Source organism: Dama dama, chromosome 17, assembly GCF_033118175.1.
Source record: "Dama dama isolate Ldn47 chromosome 17, ASM3311817v1, whole genome shotgun sequence".
NCBI lineage: Eukaryota > Metazoa > Chordata > Mammalia > Artiodactyla > Cervidae > Dama > Dama dama.
The window spans coordinates 16,477,369-16,486,849 of NC_083697.1; the positions used below are offsets into that span (position 1 = coordinate 16,477,369).

The 9,481-nt window shown below is 35.1% G+C and overlaps 1 non-coding gene across 1 annotated transcript; it reads left to right on the forward strand.

Annotated features, from left to right (window-relative positions):
• Positions 1-1,059: 1,059 nt before the first annotated feature.
• LOC133071961 (small nucleolar RNA U3) lies at positions 1,060-1,273 on the forward strand. The gene has a single exon (XR_009696577.1). It is a non-coding gene; the product is annotated as a small nucleolar RNA U3 (small nucleolar RNA).
• Positions 1,274-9,481: the final 8,208 nt, after the last annotated feature.

The window sequence follows — 9,481 nt, forward strand, 5'->3', positions numbered from 1 at the left end:
TTGTGATCACTCACCTAGATCCAGACATTCTGAAATGTGAAGTCAAATGGGCCTTAGGAAGTATTACTATGAACAAAGCTAGTGGAGGTCATGGAATTCCAGTTGAGCGATTTCAAATCCTGAAAGATGATGCTGTGAAAGTGCTGCACTCAATGTCAGCAAATTTGGAAAACTCAGCAGTGGCCATAGGACTGGAAAAGGTCAGTTTGCATTCCAGTCCCTAAGAAAGGCATTGCCAAAGAATGCTCAAACTACTGCAGAATTGCACTCATCTCACACATTAGTAAAGTAATGCTCAAAATTCTCCAAGCCAGGTTTCAGCAATATATGAACCATGCACTTCCAGATGTTCAAGCTGGTTTTAGAAAAGGCAGAAGAACCAGAGATCAAATTGCCAACATTCACTGGATCAATAAAAAAGCAAGAGAGTTCCAGAAAAACATCTATTTCTGCTTTATTGACTATGCCAAAGCTTTGACCGTGTGGATAACAATAAACTGAAAATTCTGAAAGACATGGGAATACCAGACCACCTGACCTACGTCTTGAGAAACCTGTATGCAGGTCAGGAAGCGATAGTTAGAATTGGACATGGAACAACAGACTGGTTCCAAATAGGAAAAGGAGTATGTCAAGGCTGTATATTGTCACCCTGCTTATTAAACTTATATGCAGAGTATATCATGAAAAACTCTGGGCTGGATGAAGCACAAGCTGGAATCAAGATTGCTGGGAGAAATATCAGTAAACTCAGATATGCAGATGATACCACCCTTATGGCAGAAAGTGAAGAAGAACTAAAGAGCCTCTTGATGAAAGTGAAAGAGGAGAGTGAAAAAGTTGGCTTAAAGCTTGACATTCAGAAAACTAAGATCATGGCATCCGGTCCCATCACTTCATGGCAAATAGATGGGGAAACAGTGGAAACAGTGGCTGACTTTTATTTTTGGGGGCTCCAAAATCACTGCAGATGGTGATCGTAGTCATGAAATTAAAAGACGCTACTCCTTGGAAGGTAAGTTATGACCAACCTAGAGAGCATATTAAAAAGCAGAGGTGAAGACTATACTTTCAGGGGTCATTTCTATAGTTTGTTACTAGAGAAGTTTCTCTGATCGTGTAGAGCACCTGAAACCACGAGGAAGAGATGCAGTGTTCTCTCCTGAGTGTTAAACCGGTCCTTGGTGTCGCTTCTGCAGCTGCCATTGGCCATTGATGATCGTTCTTCTCTTCCTTTGGAAGAGTAAGAGGGAGGGAACACCATCTGAGTGGTCTTGTTTATATATATATATATATATATATATATATATATATATATATAAAAGCAGAGACGTTACGTTGTCAAAGGTCCATCTAGTCAAAGCTGTGGTTTTTCCAGTAGTTATGTTTTGATGTGAGACTTGGACTATAAAGAAAGCTGAGCACTGAAGAATTGATGCTTTTGAACTGTGGTGTTGGAGAAGACTCTTGAGAGTCCCTTGGTCTGCAAGGAGATCCAGCAGTCCATCCTAAAGGAAATCAGTCCTGGGTGTTCATTGGAAGGACTGATGTTGAAGCTGACACTCCAATATTTTGGCCACCTGATGTGAAGAACTGACTCATTTGAAAAGACGCTGGTACTGGGAAAGATTGAGGGCAGGAGGAGAAGGGGATGACAGAGGACGAGATTATTAGATGGCATCACCAACTCAATGGACATGAGTTTGGGTAAACTCCGGGAATTGGTGATAGACAGGGAGGCCTGGTGTGCTGCGGTTCATGGGGTGGCAAAGCGTTGGACAAGACTGAGCGACTGAACTGAACTTACCTATCTTAAATCTTATTGCTACTTAGGCTAAATTTTTGTTGGCTCTCTTCAACGTGTACCCAAATATTTGCCTCATTCTTCTCTATCAAAGTTCATCAATGGCTTTTTTCTTTTCTTTCAACACACCAGCTTAATTTTTTCCCAAATATGCATACTATTTATCCATGTATTATTCAGTCTATGTATTTAATGCTTATTATTTGCCAGAAATTACTCTGAGTTCTGGAGACATTAAAAATAAAACCTACTCACTATCAAACATTCAGTCAAATATCTCAAGTGAGAAATATGAGTATGAACTGAGAATTATAATGCCGTGAGTATTAGAGATGGGTATAAGGAATGATGGTATCCACAATCCTATTCATATTACCCACATTCCTTGGTTAAACTTCTGATATTACCATTATTGTAGAGAAAGAGATAATCTATTTTTACTCCACAAGATAGATTTCTTAAAACCTCATCATAAATCAAAGTATAATAAAGCATACTGATAATTGTGCTATCCAGCAATTTCTTTACCTCAGTCTATTTGTCACTGCAAATTGAAAGGTTTCACCTATCCAGGTTCATCTTGTTTGTTTTGCCTTACCTGGATTTGTTCTTATGATTCAGGTGATTCTCCTATAGTCATTTTTCCTCAAGCTAAATATAATTTTTTTGTTATGACCACCTTCAAAAGAGTTTTCACTTATTTTTTTTTACAAAAATTACTTTAATCTATTTAATTTTTAAATTAAGACTTTACTTTCTAGGGCAGTTTCAGGTTTCAGAGCATTTTTAGGAGAAGGTGCAAAGATTGCCCATATACCTCTTGGCACACATGTGGAACCTCACCCATTACCTACATCCCCAACCAGAGTGGTACATTGTGTATGATTGATGAACCTACATTCACACGTCATAATCACCCAAAGTCTATACTTTCCATTAGGGTTCATTCTTGGTGTTGTACATTCTATGGGTTTGTCATAGAACATATATTTCATACAGAAAACAAATGTATGACGTGTACTGGTCAATCATCACGGTATCATATGGAGTATTTTAACTGACCTAAAAGTCTGCTGTGCTCCACTTACTTATCTCCCACCCTCCCAAACTAAAATAAGACATTTATTTTAAATGTTTAGTTAGGTTAAAATTAAAGTTGTAAATCAGTTTTTCAAGGAATCAAATCAGTTTTCATTTATAACAATGAAATATATGTTCTATTAAAACATACTAAGTACTATTTTCCCCAAGCTTAAACCAATCAGGATTCTGCCAGGATCAATCCATGTGAAACATGAGTGTGTTTTTGTACCTGTACATGTGCATCTGTACACTCACATGGAAAAATTCTTCAAATTAAAAAAAAAAATTTATCCCCCCATGAGATTACAGAAAACACTGAATAAGCATTTCTAAGTGCCAGTAAATTATCTTTTGTTCAGAAAAATATATTAGTAATAAATAAAAACAGAGCTAAGATGCCTTAGGGAAAGGAAAGACCAAACCTAAAATAACTCCGATAGGGAAAAAAAGCAATTTAGCTTCATGGACAGCTGCACCTCAGAGATTCAGGCATATGAGCAATTAAAATTAAAGCTGATGATTTAAATGTGCCTTAGTAACTCTGATTGATCTTACAGCGCTTCTGTTTACTCTACACCAAGAAACAATTAAGAATCCAGTTTAAAACAAAGTTTATAATCCTTGTTTAATAGATTTTGGTACCTCAGGCAATATAATGCTCTGAAAATGATTAGAATGTGCCCTGTCTTTGTGTAATCAATAAAACCTCTCTAAAATTAGTTAGGTTCTAAGGATTCCTCAGCAGGCTTGACTGTGCAGTGTCTATGAATCCCAAATCAACCATCTGTCATTATTTCCATACACAAGTTTCATTAGATGTCACCCCCATCTCAGCATTAAAGTCAGTTAAATAATCAAAGGAAGAGGCCATATTTTAACAATATGTACTTAGACCAAAACAGCTACAAAATCTTAACAGAAATATATCAAAATTTAGCATTAAGAAAGATCAGAAAACATACAAATGTGTAAATTTAAGATTATAATGGTAAGATTCTACTGTGACAGATTTTAAAGGGAGGATTGAATCAATTTAAAAAGGTTGGGAAAATACAGAAAAATAATAATGCCTATTAGATGTGTTTCTTAAAGACATTAACCCTTTTTCATGAAATCTGATACTAGATTCTTAAAATAAAATGATGGACCAAGTTTTGACTTTGAAATTAAATTTTAATTCCATTAGAAATTCATGAGTTTGTCATATATCTTTATATGTATGTATTTATAAAAATGTCATGAAAATTTCTTAATTCATTTAAGATTTACAAGAATTTAATTTTCATTCACCACTGTTAAAAATGTAATATCATTATTAATGCTGGTGTTTGAATACATGTATATATAGAGTGTGAGTGCATGAAAACGTTCTCACTGTGTTCTCACTATTTTATAATTTACATAACAAAGACAATATGGAATTCAATTTTTATACATATCAGTTTTATGAAATTGCTACATTTTTGTAGCCTAAGAAAAGCCATTTTTAAGCCTAAGAAAAACTATGTTATCTTCCTTGGAAAAATCTCAATTTTAGCACTCATATTTCATGAAAATAAATATCAAAGTTTACTTATCACCTTTGTAGGTATTAATGATTAATCACTTAACTATTTCTCTTGACTACAGTTACTATAATCACTAAGATTAATTTAAGATTTGTCTTAGCTTGGGATTCTATAACAAATTACAACAGACCATATAGTTTGAAAAGGAAAAAATTATTCCTCAGTATTTTGAAGACTGGAAGTCCTAGATCAGGTGCCCAGCACAGTCAGATTCCAGAGAGAGCCTTCTTTCTGATCATGTCCTGACTCAGCCTTTCAGAACGAGGGAAAATTCCTCTTTTTATGAGGCATGAACTCCATTATGTGAGGGTTCTACTATCCTGACATAATCTAAGCCTAATTACCTTCCAAAGTCTCCATCTTCAAATACCATCACTTTAGGGATTAAAGTTTCTACATACGCATTTTGGAGGGACAAAAACATTCAGTTCAAACTAATGTTAAATAATATATTTAACCACTTACACTAGTTTATTTTACTATCTAGTTTATTATCTGTATAATATACAGATATTCCTGGCCCAGGGGATTGAACTCACATTTCCTGTAACAATAGTCAGGTTCTGTGCAACCAGCGCCACCTGGGAAGTTCATGAATAGGTGTGTATAGTTCATGTGTGTGTGTGTGTGTGTATATATATGTATATATATATATATACAGAGAGAGAGAGAGAGAGAGAGAACGCTATAGATACGTATACAAATATTTGTGTGTATATATATGTGTGTGTGTGTGTGTGTATGTCTTCCCTGATGGCTCAAATGGTAAAGAATCCGCCTGCAATGCAGGAGACCCAGGTTTGATCCCTGGGTCGGGAAGATTCACTGGAGAAGGGAGTGGCAAACCACTCCAGTATTCTTGCTTGGAGAATCCCATGGACAGAGGAGCAGTCCATGGGGTGAGCTACAGTCCATGGGGTCGCAAAGAGTTGGACACGACTGAGCGACTTAGTTGCTCATCACGTCCGACTCTCTGTGACCCCATGGACTGTAGCCTGCCAGGCTCCTCTGTCCGTGGAATTTCCCAGGCAAGAGCATTGGCGTGGGTTGTTATTTCCTTCTCCAACATATGGGTGTGGGTGTGTGCTTATTATTATTTTATGTAATTTTTCTGAATCTGATTGCTTACAAAATGTCATATGAATAATCATATGACCACCTGTTTTGTATCTACTTGAGGTCTAATACAGAATTATTTTTTTATAATTCTTAAACAAAATGAAGATAAACATATCTTATTATTGTATTGTCATTATTCTATAGAATACTTTAGCATTGCTTGGTATGTGATAAATTTAAATGATTTATTGAATATTCACTATTCTTAGAATTTTATATGGATTGTAACATTTAACACTGACAACAACAATCCTGTATTAGATTATATTATCTTATTTTACAGATGAATAAACTGAAATATAGAGGATTATAAGCAGTTTGCCCAAGAAAGCACAACCAGTAATAGTCAAACCTAAGATGCAAACCTGACCATTCTGACCCCAATGTTTATGATCTATCTCATGGTATTTTGCTTTGTGATATCCTAAACCACCTGACAACATCCTGAAAACTACAAAAGTCCTGAATATATAAATTGGAAAGTCTCAGAATTTTTTATTGCTAGCAACAGTGAAACAGCATCATATTAGGGGGCAGATCCCTGCAGTGTGTGTTTCTACAGGCTTAAAACCATTTCCAGGACTGTATTCCTTCTTTCTACTTTTTCCTTCCCTCAGACTCCTTCCATTTTCTATTTATATATGATTATAGTTTAATAAAATAAATGTGGGGAGCATGCAATTCACCTTTATACTTTTTCAATTACTAGCTTAAGATTAAACTCACCATTTAAACAAAATTGAGGACAACATACTAGAAGTTTAAGGACTGCAAATAAGGATTAGTTGTGATTTTATGATATAAAACCAAGAATTATATTGCAAGTTAAAAAATATTATCTGATTTCATGCATAAAATGCAAAAGGAGCACCTTATTCCTCATCAGGATATTAATCTATTCTTATTTTCAACTTTTATTTTTAAAAAGACCAAGAAAGTGCATTTAAAATCTTATTAATAAAAAGTAATTTTAAATTGTGGTAAATAGCAGGATTAGTACTCTTATTTTTCACTGTTTCTCCCAGTACACCAACTTGTCCTGAAAAGGCTGCAACACTAAAAATTACGTATCTTGACATTTTCATTGACAAATTGCTTTAAACCAATGAGATGCAGTCACGTGAGAGTTTGATGGTCTACTAGCCTTCTGCTTAGATGTTTTCTGTCAACAAACACACTGGTAGAGACCTTGTGGAGACCTAGGATCTTAGAGAATAACAATCCAGGGGCTAGACCCTAGCAGGAGGGGGGAAGGCCAAGAGGCAGTGGCAAGGAGAGCCTTACAGAGTCTCCTTAATCCCCTCCCTCACAGCAGAGTCAGAAGCAGCAACTCCTCCAACAGGCACTGTCCTGACATCCTGGAGTTAATCTTGGAGAATTTGCTTAGAATCAATTCCTCTATTCTGCAATTAATTCTCAAACTTAAAAAACTTTCTGTTTAAAATATTAAGAAACACTTTTTCTGCAATGGAATCCTGAAGATACTAAATGATAAACAATGGTTCAATGTTTACGCTAACACAGAAAAAACTTTTTAATATAGAAATATGTAGCATGAAATATATAATGGGTTTTATAGTATTCATATTGTTTTCCATATCATACCTCTAAGCTATGAAATAATTTATAGAAGAGCCTACTATTTGGATTAAACTTTTAAAATACTTTAGAAGTAGTATTTTCAAAGTAAAATTTCATTTGAAATTAATTAGTGCAGCTACTTGAACTATCTGACTATATACCGGCATAAATAGTTGGTTATTAACTAGCACAATTTCTTCCAACAAAATAAATGTATAACCTTCAAGATGAATTTCCTTTCAAGTTGTTCTTCAAAACAAATAGACAAATATTTACATTGCATTAATACTTGTCAAATGACAGATTAACTTCAATCACAAAAAAAAAAAAATTATGTTTCTTAGAAAATCACCAAGCATAAACAAAATACTCATAATATCCATGTTTAATGAAAATTTGGCATATTTGGATAGTACAACATGCTTTGCCAGCATCTAAAATTTATCCCTGCTATTATGTAATTTACTCATATACCAGATGACAGGGTGTTAGAATACCACTAATAAATATATCAGTATGTGTAGAAGTCTGGTCTTCCCAGGTGGCCCAGGGGTAAAGAATCTGTCAGCCAGTGCAGGAGATGTGTGTTCGATCCCTGGGTTGGGAAGATGCCCTGAACTAAACGGCAACTCACTGCAGTATCTTGTCTGGGAAATCCCATAAACTGAGGAGCATGGTGGGCCACGGTCCATGGGTTGCAAAGAGTCAGACACGACTTGGCGACTAAACAACAACAATGCATAGAAATCTATCTTTCTGGAGCATACTTAGGAAGTTTACTAAGAATCGTATGCTATTCAGCCATGAGTATTCATTCACTGGGATTTTTGAGCACTAAGACTACAGGTTCCTTTCCTGGCATTTTGTGAGTCCCTTTGTTACAACAAAAAGTGTGGTAAAACATATATATGCACATAAATAAAAATGTAAATATGGCCTAATTATGTCAATAAGAAATTTCTTTTTTTTTTTAATTTTTAAATTTTTTAAATTTTTTTTCCATTTATTTTTATTAGTCGGAGGCTAATTACTTTACAATATTGTAGTGGTTTTTGTCATACATTGACATGAATCAGCCATGGATTTACATATATTCCTTTTTGAAATAAAATAAAATCTTATATTCCCCATCCTCTCACTACTTCTTTTCTACTCCCAGCCACTTGCTCTTCACCAGCCCATAATTACATATAATGAAATGTGCTATCATGAGGTCCTCTAACTAGTTTGGTTTTTCACTTCACTGAAGGCAATAAAGTCACTGAACATTGATCTGGCTTGCCTAAGGAACAAGAAAGGCACTCTGGTGTCATGCTGACATATAACACTGCATATCATAACATCTGGCTCCTCAAATTTGGCTTTAACAGTAAATCAAAATTTTAGTAAACCTGAGAAAATACTGAATTTTCACTTTTTTTTCAGGTTTTGAAGATGTACAAACTATTTGATTTGCCTTTACTCAAGAGATATTTGAAAATAATTATAAAGGTGCCATTGTCGTCAAGTGAATGCATAACATCTAAATATTACCATTGGCCTGAATTTGTTTTGAGGTATCTCCATATTAATATTAATATTAATTCTACCCTACTAGGGTCCTATGCTTATGACCTCATTTAACCTTAATTACTTCCTTGGAGGAGCTATCTCCAAATATAGTCAAATTGCAGATTAGGGCCTCAACTATGAATATGCTGTGGGACACAACTCAGTTGATAGCAATAAGATTGCCTCTTATTCTATTACAGAGTTTTGAAATGGAAAGTCAAAAATCCACATTAGTCACAGACCAAATTCTGAAGACATCTTTGATGATTTTTGGTAATTCACACCACTACACCATTGTCCTCCAAACTCCCTCTCTGTTCATGCTTCTTTTGATGCATACTTTTTCTCCTTATACACATTTGGGCCCTGTGTGCCAGAGAATCTAGGACTATTTTTACTGACTTAGTACCGAGAGTCACTCTTCCTAGTCAACAATCCGGTAGGTGAGAATTGTAAGGGCATTCATTAGACCAGGCACACCTATCTGGCTACTGAAACCACTGCCTGCTTTGTTCTGGGTCATTACACAGTCTGAACACAACTTGAAGCTGGAGGAAAAGTGACTTTATTAATTTAGTTCAACACCCTGGTTTGCAAAAGAAGGAAATAGGTAAGACAGGATCTAGGAAGACTCTTAAAAGGCAAACAGAAGGAATCTGGCACACCATTATATACTTATAATGCTAAATGATGCAGGAGTTGTAAGTTAGGAAAGAATTCCTAAAAGAGAAATCATTTATATAATCAACACTAGTCAGTTTTAATTCTATTTAAT